This window comes from Garra rufa, chromosome 1 (assembly GCF_049309525.1).
Source record: "Garra rufa chromosome 1, GarRuf1.0, whole genome shotgun sequence".
In the NCBI taxonomy this organism is placed as follows: Eukaryota; Metazoa; Chordata; class Actinopteri; order Cypriniformes; family Cyprinidae; genus Garra; species Garra rufa.
The window spans coordinates 74,195,805-74,209,298 of record NC_133361.1 but is presented as its reverse complement, the minus strand read 5'-3'; the positions used below and the strand labels follow the sequence as shown (position 1 = coordinate 74,209,298).

The following is a 13,494-nucleotide window of genomic DNA, read 5'->3' as shown; positions in this document are numbered from 1 at the left end:
CAATTCACCATGGGGTTGATTTTCTTTGGATATGTCAATTCATAGAGGGTTTACTGTTATTCCACTTACTTTTATGTATATGATATTTACCCATTGATGTTTACCATCTGCATAAACCAACACCTGAAACATATTAAAGGTTGTATCAGCGATTCTAGCCTAAAACATAAAGTGTCAATTTCAGCTGACCTTTCTTCACGATCCGCTCGCTGCCTGCCCCATAAATTGTCTGTGAAAAAACCGCGTCTCTCTGGTCAGCCTAGGGTCCGAGATATGCCAAAAAAACAATCGGCACTACCAACCTTTCCACACATAAACAAACAGTGTTCCAACCAATCAGCGTCAGGGGTTTGGTGTTGTGGACTTTCCTACTGGTGCAGGGATGTGAGGGAGGCGTACCGAGTTAGTAGTGAGGTTAGTAGTGCCGATTGTTTTTTTGGCATATCTCGGACCCTAGGCTGACCAGAGAGACGCGGTTTTTTCACAGACAATTTATGGGGCAGGCAGCGAGCGGATCGTGAAGAAAGGTCAGCTGAAATTGACACTTTATGTTTCAGGCTAGAAATCGCTGATACAACCTTTAAACGATAGAAGATCGGTACTAATATCAATGTTTAGACAGCTGTAGATGTCCTTCCAAAACTGTGACTGGGCAAGGAAAAAATAAATGTTCAATGGTTTCAGGCATCTCTAAACAAAAAACACAGAGATCTACCTCAAAAGTAAACTTTTCCATAAGATTTCAGCAGCCGGGTAAACATGGTTAATAATTCTAAACTGCATATCCTTCATTTTAGGTAGAATTGGCCATTTAAGATAATTACAAAATTTATTTTTAAATACTTCATTATCAAAATGTTTTATTTTGAAGGTGTATTGAAGTCTGAAAATAACTTGCTTTTTAATACATTCCCTATTACTTTGTTCTTACACTTTTTATCCCCAATATGTATTCCTCCAATCTTCAACTCAGGCAATTTAACTAATACATTTGAATAAGAGAGGGTGTTTTGTATTCATTGTTTTAAAGAAGGAGGGATGGCTTTACACAGAGTATTAAATTCTCCAAAGAAATATTTTATCTCAAATTTCTCCATAAAGGAATTATGTTGAATAAACTGACCAGCTTCATCTAATAAATCTACAACATAACCTTTTTTTCATACCACTCTTGTTTGAATACTCTTTCTATTTATTGTAATGGTTCTGTTGTTCCACAAGGTTGAGTTATGTGGTGTAAAATTTTGGGTGAATATCATTTTCCAATAATACAAAATTAGTTTGTGTAATTTTGAAAGTTTAATCTGCAATTTAGAAACCTCAAAGTCACATTTCAGCGAAAAATGTAACCCTCTGACTGTCTTGAATACACATTTTGGTATATGAAACCACATTGAATTAGGCTGGGTTAAATAAGTTTGAATCCATTTCATTTTAAGTACTCCAAATTCAGAGGCTTTCAGACTGTCACAACATGTGCAGGTGGTGATGTGGTGGAGATCCAGGGAGAAGCCGGGAAATGGAAGTACAAACAAAAAACACTTTATTTAGAAAAAACAAACATAAATCCAGGAGCTGACATGAAACACGAAGTAACTTCATCAACAGACAATTAGTGATGTCCGGTTCACGAACGAATCGTTCTATTTAACTGGATCTTCTTAGTGAACCGGTCGAACCAGTTCACCAATTCAAACTGAATCATTTGAAACAGTTCGTGTCTCCAGTAAGCACTAATCCACAAATTACTTAAAGGTTTTTATTTTTTAAGTGCCCAGGACAAAATGCTGACACAGACCTCCATTTTTATATTCTTTAATCATTTGAGATTTTGGGGTTTTGTTTTTTCCATATAAAATTAAACAAAATAGAATATAAAGAGAGTAACATGGGTAAATTAGTTCAGATAGGCCTTCTGCTTTGGTCAAGAGAATTCTGCCCATAATAGACAGATCTCTCATATAACAATGATTAAGAGATTGTTCATAGTGTCAATTCTCTCTTCTATGTTTACTAGTTCTCTTATATAATTGTTTAGACATTATTCACTTCAGATTTAACAGGAATGGATTCTATAATTTCTTCATTACATGAATACAGAGGAAAAAAATCACACTTTTTTAAATTTAAGCATAGCCCTGATGCTCTGGAAAAAACTGAAATAATGTTCAGGGCTTTCTTGACTATAGATTTATCTTTTAAAAATATTACTGTGTCATCAGCAAATTGACAAATTCGATACTCATAATCAGAAATGGTTATTCATTTTAATTGAGGATAGTTGACAACTGAATAAGCTAACATTTAAGTGCATAATATAAAGGGTTTTGAAGAAATTGGACAACCTTGTCCACGCAAAATCTTAATTCTTGGAGTCATACCTGGAGTAAGATATATAGCTATAAATGAAGTATCCTGCATTAGTTCAGGCAAATCACAAACAGGGCGCCTTATTTAAACACTGCTTTCATCTGCTTGCTTTGCTGCTTCCTCTGTATGCTGCTAACAATCTCATGTTGCCATACCATTAAAGTTAGTGTGTTTTTGACGTTACTTAACCTCTTAGCGATCATGTCGTCTAATGCTAATGATGAAGAACCGTGGATCGAATCAATCGAGGAATCTCAACAACAACAAACCCAAACAGGGGAAGCTATTGTTGACGAGAATGTTGCTGTCCGTCGGAGCACTCATCTGGCAAGCAAAGCCTCCTTTTCTCTGAGCATCAGTGATTGGCCTCTGCCAAAAATATTTGAAGTATTGTTCAAAAGCCATATACCGGAGCTACTCATTAAGAGCTGTTTAACTTGCTTTGCGAGAACATTGATGTCCCGGCTCCCCACTCTCCACCACCGCCTCCTTCAGCTGGCAAGAAAAATATGCAGAAAAGAAGAAACATCAGGCCAGCTTCTGTCACTGGTGCACCCAAGCGGCCATGTGGTTCCAGTTCAGCCCGATCAAGCCATCCCACGATCCAGAACAACGACCCAGTTTTGTATGCTTTATCAAATAATCAGTCCTCGATCACCGCCATGAACTCCAGGATCCAGGCTTTGGAGTCTGGGTCAACATCAAGGAATTCGGAAAATCTTCTATTCTCCGGACCGGCTTCTTCGAGCATTGCGTCAACCAATCTACATCTACCCGGCACCGAGCAACAGGTCGATGACATCATTCCGGCGACAGTCCCGCGAAGGTCGATGGGAAGTGCAGTTCCTGTATCCACCGGCGCTCCGTTCTTTCCGCCGTCTGCTGCAATCTCTCACCAACTGAGAAGCCAGATCATTGCAGGTAATGATGTAAACCTTGTTAAAATATTATTAGGCCCAGAACTGAGTGACGGGTGCGTTGTAGATACGACGATGTATCCGTCATGCTTAAAGACAATGATCCTCGACTTTCAAAAACTTTGACTCTAGCTGAATTTGTCGCGGCATTTGGGGTTTACAGAGATGTTATATGCAAAGTCTTTCCATCCCGTAGAGCCGAGCTAGACACATATTTAGCCATCATCGCTGACTTAGCTGTCACTTATATACACTGTTTTACGAAGATCATAAGTCTTTCTCCGCAAAAGCTGCCATGTTTATTCAGTGGTTCAATCAGAGACTGGACTGGTCTGTAATCGACCTAACGCTCATCAGTAGACACTTTACCAGCCATCAAGCTCTCTCCTGTTCGATCTGTGGCTCTCACACTCACACGCCGCTTTAAAAAATCATCCCAATCGCTGTTTTGTCAATTACTTATTAACTGGTCTTGTTCAAGGTTTTCTTGCAGGATTGTGTTGGATGCCTAATAATTCTCTTGTCTGTAAAAAAATTACTTTCCGCTTTAAAAGAACCTGAAATTGTAGATTCATTGTTGGAGAAAGAGGTTAACAAGGGTTTTATGATCGGGCCATTTGATGATCCTCCCTTTCCAGTTTTCCGAATCAATCCTATAGGAATTGTGACTAGTAAATATTCAGGAAAGAAGTGTTTAATTACTGCCCCTCATAATGATTCAGATCAAAGTATTAATAGCCTTATTCCTCTAGCTCCTTTTTCTCTGTGCTATGCTACATTGATGATGCAATCAAGTTAATTATAAAGGCAGGTAGAGGAGCATGGTTAGCTAAAGCGGATATCTCAGATGCATTTATGTCTGAGAAGACATGCCTTTACATCCTTCTCAATGGCATTTATTCTGCGTAAAATGAATAAATAAACTGTATTTTTCTGCTAGGCTCACCTTCGGCTGTCACAATAGCCCTAAAATATTTGACACTCTGTCAGAGGCGCTTTGTTGGATTCTTCATCTCTTATATGACTTTCTGCCAGTCGACTACCCGCATGTTAAATCCGATCGTTGCATTTCAGCATTAAAGTACACTTTCAATGATTTGGGTGTCCCTCTTTCTGAGGACACTAGGTGAACACTAGAGAACAATCATACTTGCACTCTGCAGCTCACTATATGCACCATGGTCTGGCTAGAAGTACATTAAAAATGTACTTCTAGCCAGACTCTGCTTGGTCTCACTTCCTTTCCTTCTGTGCTACTTTTTCCATGGCTGTTATACCAGTTAATGTCACATATGTTAGTGCTTTTATAGTCCACTGTTATAAATCTCAAAAAATCCAGCCTTCAAGCATTAAAAGTATGATCGCCGGCATCCAATTCCACCTGCGCTGCTTGGATCCATCTACCATCACCTTACTAGGAAACCCATCGATTCGCCTCTTACTAAATGGCCTCAAAAGAGAGAAACCTCAAGGCAACGATCAGCGTCTACCCTTTACACTCTCACTTTTGTTAAAGTTAATATCACATTTAAGAGCAGGATGCTTCAGGGCTTACACTGATTCATTTCTAGAGTCGGCCTTACTCACAGCTTTCTATGGTTTTCTAAGAGGGGGCGAGTTTACGACACGCACTAATACTTTCAATCCATCACAAGACCTCACAATTTTTGATGTAACGATTTATTCACAATATTTCACCATATATTTAAAGCATTCTAAAACTGATAGAGAAAAAGAAGGCACTGTAATTTATGTTTCTGGTTCTAACTCAGATTTTTGTCCCTTGTCTTCCATGTTGGCCTACTTGAAAAGCCGTCCACAAGCTGGTCCACAGGACCCATTGTTTGCCACTGAGGAGGGGAAACCAATGTCCAGAGCCTGGTTCTCCTCTCATCTACGCCTTCTCTGCCAATACGGTGGTCTTCCCCCAGAACACTACACAGCTCATTCTCTATGCATAGGGGCTGCTACAACTGCTGCTTCCTCAACCCATTTCTACCTGGAAGGCCATGGGGCGATGGTCCTCTGCGGTTTACGAACACTACCTACGTCCTGACACTCGAGACATCCTTGAGGCTCAAAAAGCTATGAGTGCAGCTCATAAATAATTGTATGGCTTCAAGTGCTATTGGGTGTGTTTACTTTATTTTAAATCGGAGTTTGGACCCTCTAGCTCAGGGTTTCTTATGACCATTGCATCTGGGTTTCATTGGCTCAAATGTAATTTGCACTGCCCGAAATTTATTAAAATAAGTCATTTGAATAATTAAATTAAGCAGGATTGGTTAGGCCAATGGTGAAATTGGTTGTAGCTGATAATTGTAAATTTAGTCTGGTAACACTCATTTGGTTCCTCCGTGTAGCGCCAGGCCAGCAGAGGGAGCCCTTACTCACACAGACTGTTGCTGCTCCCTCTGCTGCCTCATTGGTACTTCCTGTTTGGTGGCCATTTTAGCAGGGCCTAACCAAACAGGCATTGCAAAGTTTTGTTTTGCCTAGCAGACTCTACCAAGTGTTTCTCCACTGTTGTTCATCTGGTTTGGTATTGCTACTGTTTTTGTTCTTTTGTCATAGTTTAGTCTTTGTTTTCTGTCATAGTTTTGCCCCGTTCTTTGCCATTGTTTTTGCCCTGTTTGATAGCCTTTTTTATTTGATACTTTGGATTACTCTCCCTGGTTTTTGACTTTCTGCCTGCTTGAAGGATTACGCCATTGCTCTGTCTTCATTACCACTGTCTGTTTGGAAATCGCCCCTGCCTGTATTAACCACGATCTGTTTGAATAAAGCCTGCACTTGGATTTTACACGCTTCCTATGAGTCCTGCTTGTTACAGAAAACTTTGCCTCCCAAAAATCCAGCGGCTTTTGGAATCACGATCGCAGGTATGAACCAGGCAACTTCTCGTCTCCTCTGCCTTCGTCAAGGTAACCGAGCAATAGAGGAGTATGTAGAGGATTTTTGTGGACTGTGTCACTTAGTCAATTTTAATGATATTGCACTGAAGGACCTTTCCCGGTATGGGTTAGATAAACCCATTCGCTCAGGGTTACCTGGAGGTAAGATACACTGGACCCTTGAAATTTACATTGATTATGCACTTCGTTTGAGCGGCTCACTTCTTACCGTTGGGATCGCAGAGGAGGGACCCTGCAATCCCACAGTAACCCCCACACCACAACCAGTTCACGTCACACCTGCCAAGCCAAAGCCTGCACAAGTCATGTCTAGAAATATTCAAATAACGGCAGAGCCCTATCATGTCATGCCTGCCAAGTCAAAGTTTGCTCAAGTCACATCCACCAAGCCAAGGTCTGCTAACATCACGTCTGACAAGCCACAACCTGTTCATGTCACATCTGCCGCTCCAGGGCCTGCTCACGCCATGCCTGTCCGTCCAGAGTCTGCACCTGTCATGGCCGCCCTCCTACAATCAGCTCACAAGATGGCTGCCATCCCCAAGCCTGTTCACAAGATGGCTGCCACGCCAGAGTCTGCACCCAAGATGGCTGCCACGCCAGAGCCATTTCACATCAGTTCTGCTGCTTCAGGGCCAGATCGTACCAGGTTTGCCAAGCTAGCGTCTGTTAATTTCCCATCCACCAATTCAGCATCTCCTAACTTCCCATCCACCAAGTCAACGTTCGCTAACATCACATTATAGTCCCTCACGACCGCTGCGTTCTCAAAATTCTGGCAATTTGATAATACCTAGAATATCAAAATCAACTGTCGGTGGCAGATCATTTTCTTATCTAGTGCCTAAACTCTGGAACAATCTACCTAACACTGTTCGGGAGCCAGACATAATCTGTCAGTTTAAATCTAGATTAAAGACACATCTCTTTAACCTGGCTTACACATAAAAACATTAACACATTCCTATAATTCAAATCCGTTAAAGGATTGGTAGGCTGCATTAATTAGGTCAACCGGAACCGAAAACACCTCCCATAACATCTGATGAACTTGTTGCATCGTTAAAAGAATGGCATCTACGCTAATATTAGTCTGTTTCATTCTTATTCCGAGGTCACCGTAGCCACCAGACCCAGCCTGTATCCAGATCAGATGGTCACTGCAGTCCCCAGGATCCAGTCTGTACCCAGCTTAGATCATGGATCACCACCTGGAGATTACTTCAATAGCCGTGGATGTCAACCAGATGAGCTCCAGAGACGGATCATCAATGAAGACCTCGCCAACCTAGACGGCCATCGGTGCTACACCACGGGATCCTGACGAGTTCTCTACAATCAGACATTGGTACAAACTGCTGGTTTCGTCTGGCCAGAGGAGAACTGGTCCCCCGACTGAGCCTGGTTTCTCCCAAGGTTTTTTTCTCAATTTCTGTCACCTGTGGAGTTTTGGTTCCTTGCCACTGTCGCCTCTGGCTTGCTTAGTTGGGGACACTTTCCAGCGATATTGTCTAATATTTGAACTGAACTTGACGATGATATCACTGAATTCATTGATGAACTGCCTTTAACTGAAAATTTATTATTTACAATAATGCGTTACTTACACATAATGGTGCTGTTTAAATACTGTGCAGTTGCTTTGACACAATCTGTATTGTTAAAAGCGTTATATAAATAAAGGTGACTTGACTTGATCACACCTGCCAGAAAAAAGCTTTTTAACATCACACCTAACCATCCCAGTCTGATATCCAGCGTGAGAGATACGCTGCTGATGTCTGCACATGCAGCTGGTCTTCCTAAACACACATCAGCCAAGCCAGCGCCCGCTAGCGTCACATCAGCCAAGCCACAACCTGCTCACATCTTGTCTGCTTATACTGAATCTGCATCAGTCATGGCTGCCCTTCCAGCTGCTGTTCCTGCAAAGGCAAGTCACATTACAACTGCTATTCCTGCAAAGTCAAGTCACCTCACAGCTGCTGTACCTGCAAAGGCAAGTAACATTACAATTGCTGCTCCTGCAAAGGTAAGTCACATTACAACTGCTATTCCTGCAACGTCAAGTCATGTCAAAGCTGCTGCAAGTCAACTTACAACCACACTTCTTGAGTCAAGACAAGACACAACAGCACTTCCCAAGTCACCTCAATACACTACAGCACCTCCCAAATCACATCAAGCCGCAGCTGTTCTAGCTAAGTCAAGCCAAACTGCTGCTGCTCAAACAAAGCCAAGTCAAGCAACAGCTGTTCCTCCAACGTCAAGTCACAACCATTCCTTCAAGGCCAAGTCAAGACACCGTCTTACATCCTGGGTCAAGCCAAGATGCCACTTTACATCCTGACTCAGACCAAGACACCACACCACACCCTAAGTCAAATCAAGGCACAACAGCACTTCCAGAGACACATCAAAACACAGCAGCACCTTCTGAATCACGCCAAGTCATGTCTCGCCCGAGCGTCCAGAGCCAAGTCACGTCTTGCCCGAGTGTCCAGAGCCAAGTCACGTCTCGCCCGAGCGTCCAGAGCCAAGTCATGTCTCGCCCGAGCGTCCAGAGCCAAGTCACGTCTCGCCCGAGCATCCAGAGCCAAGTCACGTCTTGCCCGAGTGTCCAGAGCCAAGTCACGTCTCGCCCGAGCGTCCAGAGCCAAGTCATGTCTCGCCCAAGCGTCCAGAGACAAGCCATGTCTCGCCCGAACGTCAAGAGCAAAGTCATGTCAAAAGCATGAGCCCTCGCTCCCATGCCACGTAGAGCCTACGCTTTCAAGCTATGCACCCTCAAGCCCAATGGGTATCCCATTAACCACTGCACTGCCCGTGATGGCCATCACCATGTTAAGTTTGTGGGCTGCACACTGTGCTACAAAGACCCCTCCAGTCCATGATTCTGCTCCTGAGGCCTCTCTGAGGAGGCAGCTCCCGCTGCACATCCTGCTCTGCCTGCAACACCAAAGCTTCCTGCTCTGCCTACAACGCCAAAGCTTCCTGCTCTGCCTGCTCTACCATGGCTCCCTGCTCTGTCTGCACCGCCAAGGCTCCCTGCTCTGCCTGCTCCACCTTTGCTTACTGCTCTGCCTGCACCACCAAGGCTCCCTGCTCTGCCTGCTCCACCTTTGCTTACTGCTCTGCCTGCACCGCCAAGGAACCCCGCTCTACCTGCTCTGCCATGGCTTCCTGCTCTGCCTGCACCACCATGGCTTCCACTACTCCACAGTCTACCATTGCTTCACGGTCCAGACCCGCTTCTGCCTCATGTTCCGGGTCTGCTATTGCTCCATGGCCCAGGTCCTCCAGTGCTTCTCGGTCTGCCACTGCTTCATGGCCCAGGTCCTTCACTGCTCCACTGTCTGCTATTGCTTCACAGCCCAGGTCCTCCTAGGTTCCACTGTGTGCCACTGATCCACGGTCCAGGTCCTCCAGTGCTTCACTGTCTGTCCCTGCTCCATGATCCAGGCCCACGTCCTCTGCATGGACCTGACCCTTTTTTTGATACTTTGGTTTGCTCTCCCTGGTTTTTGACTCCCATGGGGCATTGTAGGCACAAGGACGAGTAAGCAAGCATGATGGCTTCCACTATCCATCTGGATAACCTGTGTTTCATGACCGAACACCCTTTGTTGCGGCCCCCGAAACATACAAACAGCTGTTCAGACTGCCTGAAAGCAGCTGAACGCTCCACATAACTCCTCAATGCCCTGACAGGACAGAGAAGATTATAGTCTTGGTCTTGCTCCGAAGGAGGAAGCGCCAAGAGGGAAATAATCTGGTCTCTGAACGGAGTCGAGAGACTTTAAGGCACATAACAATGTCTTGGCTTCAGGACAACTCTAGAGTCGTTGCGCCCAAATTCCAGGCATAACGGTGTAAGAATGAACTAAATTTTAATGATTGATTCTGATAAAGAATCAAATCTAAAATTCAGGAAAATTGATTTAGAATCAATAGTTCATTTTTCTTAACCATTCGTCCACCGAAGGGGTTAAATCCCCTTATATATACTTTATCAATTCCGAGGTTTATATTACGCTCATGGTCAGGAGCATAAATAAACAGAATTATTACTTTAGGAAATTAAAGCTAGGTAGCTTGATCTGGGCAAAGATGAAACTTTGTGAACATAAAAGTCAAGACACTTCTTTCAATGAAACAATGATTTATTGAACTATTCTAGGATACAAAATCTAAGCTACTAAACCATAAACACGCGCACACATTCACACACACACACACACACACACACACACACACACACACACACAGTTTCAGAGATGGTAAGTTATGGATTTTAAGAAACCCAAAGTCATTCTAGTATTGCTACTAGCTCTCAAATCGCAACCTTAAAAAACCACAAAAGCAGAGATGTCACTTAAATGACTTAGCACCAGATTCAACAAGAATGTGAGACCTTGTTTACTTGCGCTCGTGCCGGAATGGGGATTCCCTCTCTGGGCTTGTCTCGGCAGAGATCAGAGGTGGGTAATCCAAATGCCATGAGTACAAGTCCTCCCCAGTATTTTGTTCCAATCACCTGGATTTGCTAATTAGCACAGTTTTTCAGCCAGGAGGTCCGAGATTAGACCAAGTCATTAGGTGCGTTCGAGATGCACTACACTAGCCTGCTACCGGCTGGCGAGAGCAGCCCTTGCAGTCGGGGGAGGAGTAAAGAGACGGCCGTCAGGTCGGACACTTACAGGTTTCCGTAGTGTGCTGAAACTTGTTTTCTTAGCAGTATATGAGGTCTGAAAAGTACAGAGCATCTCATTTTGACCTGCTTCATATTGACATACTGTCAGTAGAACATAAAGTGACACCAAGACAATAATTTTACCTAAACACAGAACAAGCAACATTCAGAAAAACTTAATAATTTTAAAATGGTCACTTAATTTTTTAAGTGACTTTGTGTTTATCAACATTTTACTCATGGCACTTGGATTATCCACCTCTGGCAGAGATTCTGGTTGGTTGCTGGTCGGTCTTTGGATGACAGCGTTGGGAATTCTTCAAAAATGAGGGTTGGGCAACGGGAGTTGCTGTACCGGTATCCGGACCACGGTTGCCTGGTTACGCGGGTCGTTGCGCTCAAAGTTCAGTGAGCGCCGGAGTTGCAAGGCGCGTGGGCTCTGAAGGTTCAAGTTGGGTCACGAAGTCTTTGCAGTTTCTGGAGGGCAAGAATGAGTTGGAATGAGCAGGCGATCTTCTGCAGAGGAGAGCTACAGTCTTTTCAGGACGTTCTGACTCTTTTCGCTCAGTTTGGGCAGTTCAAGCGCAGTTCAAGCCAGCAATTCAAGCTCTGTCAGTTCTGTAGAGTTTGCTGGCACAATCGCGTACTTGGTTCAGTGGGCGAGTGCAGATGAAAAGCACTCAAACCACAAGAGACGAAAGGCGTTAAGCGAGGCAAAAGGCATCGAACTATTATGAAAATGAGATTTTAAATGGGCCGCTAGGCACGGCCCCAAAGGCTGCAGTCCCATGGCGTTGCCACGGGGCGGGGTCATGCCCCATGCAACTCCTCCTGGCACGTGAATTATTAGGATATAGATTTCTCTGCAATTTGGTTATCGACTTCCATAAACTGCTGCAATGCATAAAATATACACAATATCAATTTCTCATTCATTCAGACAAACTGCATTCGTCAAGATCATTCATTCAACACCAAACATGGGTACATGTTACATATAGCATACACATTTAGTAACTTGGTTTACTAAGGCATTGAAAAATTACACGATTACACAGCAAGCATTGTATATACGGAAAGTTGGGTGCCCTATCCCTTTGCATAGTGAGTTCAATTGATTGAAATAGCGTTCTTTGTTTATTTTCCCTTTTGCATCATATTTGATAGTGCATTTGTTGCACGCGTGGTGTGAGTTCTGGTTCTTTAGAAGAATGGGTGAAAGACAACGCTGTTCGAAGGGGGTCAGTGGGAGTTCAGCGGGCCAGAATGGCCAGTCTGGAATCAATCATTTTCCTTTGTTTATTCCTAACTCGATTTATGTTAACTTAGGTCACAAGTGAGCGGACAACTGGTTCTTTTGGGGGATCTCAGAGGGGGGTGATCTCTGTAGATTGCCCTTTTCTGGTGTCTTGTGAGACTCAGCGAATTCTGGTCATGAGTTTGGCCAGAGGTGACAGTTTACCATTTCTAGGCAGCCGAGGCAGATCTGGGAACCAATACTGGTTCTGCCAGAATGGAGCTACCAGCAGGACTTTGAGTTTTTGCTCCCTGACTCGCCTGATGACCTGCGGTATCAGAGCGTTCAGGGGAAACGCATATAGGAGGAGGTTGGGCCAGCTGTGGGCCAACGCATCCTGTTCCTTCGAAAAATAAATTGGGCAATGAGAATTTTCTTCTGAGGCGAAAAGGTCGACTTTCGCCTTGCCAAAGACGGCCCATATTTCCTGAACCGCCTGGGGATGGAGCGTCCACTCCTCTGAGGAGACAGTGCTCCGAGACAACATGTCTGCCCCCTGGTTCAGCCTGCCTGGTACATGTGCTTCCCTCAATGAGAGCAGGTTGAATTGAGCCAATTTTAAGAGACGTTCTACTAGCATACACAGATGTCTTGAGGAAAGACCTCCCTGGTGATTTATGTAGGACACCACCGTCATGCTGTCCGAGCGGACTAATACGTGGTGACATTTCAGCATTTCTAGGAAGTTGATGCGAAGGCAACTCTCTGCTGGCTTGAGCTCGTCATGGCGCCACTACTGCCCTTATTTTGGCGGAGTCGAAAACTGCTCCCAGGAACGATACACGTTTGCTGGGAGACAGAACGCTCTTGTCAAAATTGACCCTGAGTCCTAGGCACTCCAAGTGGCTGAGGAGCACGGATCTGTGATGAGTTAGCTCGTCCTCCGACTGGGCCAGAATGAGCCAGTCGTCGAGGTAGTTCAAGACGCAAATTCCCATTTGTCTCAGAGGGGAAAGCGCTGCGTCCATGCACTTCGTAAACGTGCGGGGAGCTAGAGACAGGAAGGACTGTACAGGTCCTTCTCAAAAAATTTGCATATTGTGATGAAGTTCATTATTTTCTGTAATGTACTGATAAACATTAGACTTTCATATATTTTAGATTCATTACACACAACTGAAGTAGTTCAAGCCTTTTATTGTTTTAATATTGATGATTTTGGCATACAGCTCATGAAAACCAAAAATTCCTATCTCAAAAAATTAGCATATTTCATCCGACCAATAAAAGAAAAGTGTTTTTAATACAAAAAAAAATCAACCTTCAAATAATTATGTTCAGTTATGCACTCAATACTTGGTT

The 13,494-nt window shown here is 43.8% G+C and overlaps 1 protein-coding gene across 1 annotated transcript in view; it reads left to right on the top strand.

Annotated features, from left to right (window-relative positions):
• The window catches only part of LOC141319911 (NACHT, LRR and PYD domains-containing protein 12-like), an 812,443-nt gene that overhangs the window by 409,597 nt on the left and 389,352 nt on the right, over positions 1-13,494 (top strand). The window lies entirely within an intron of this gene.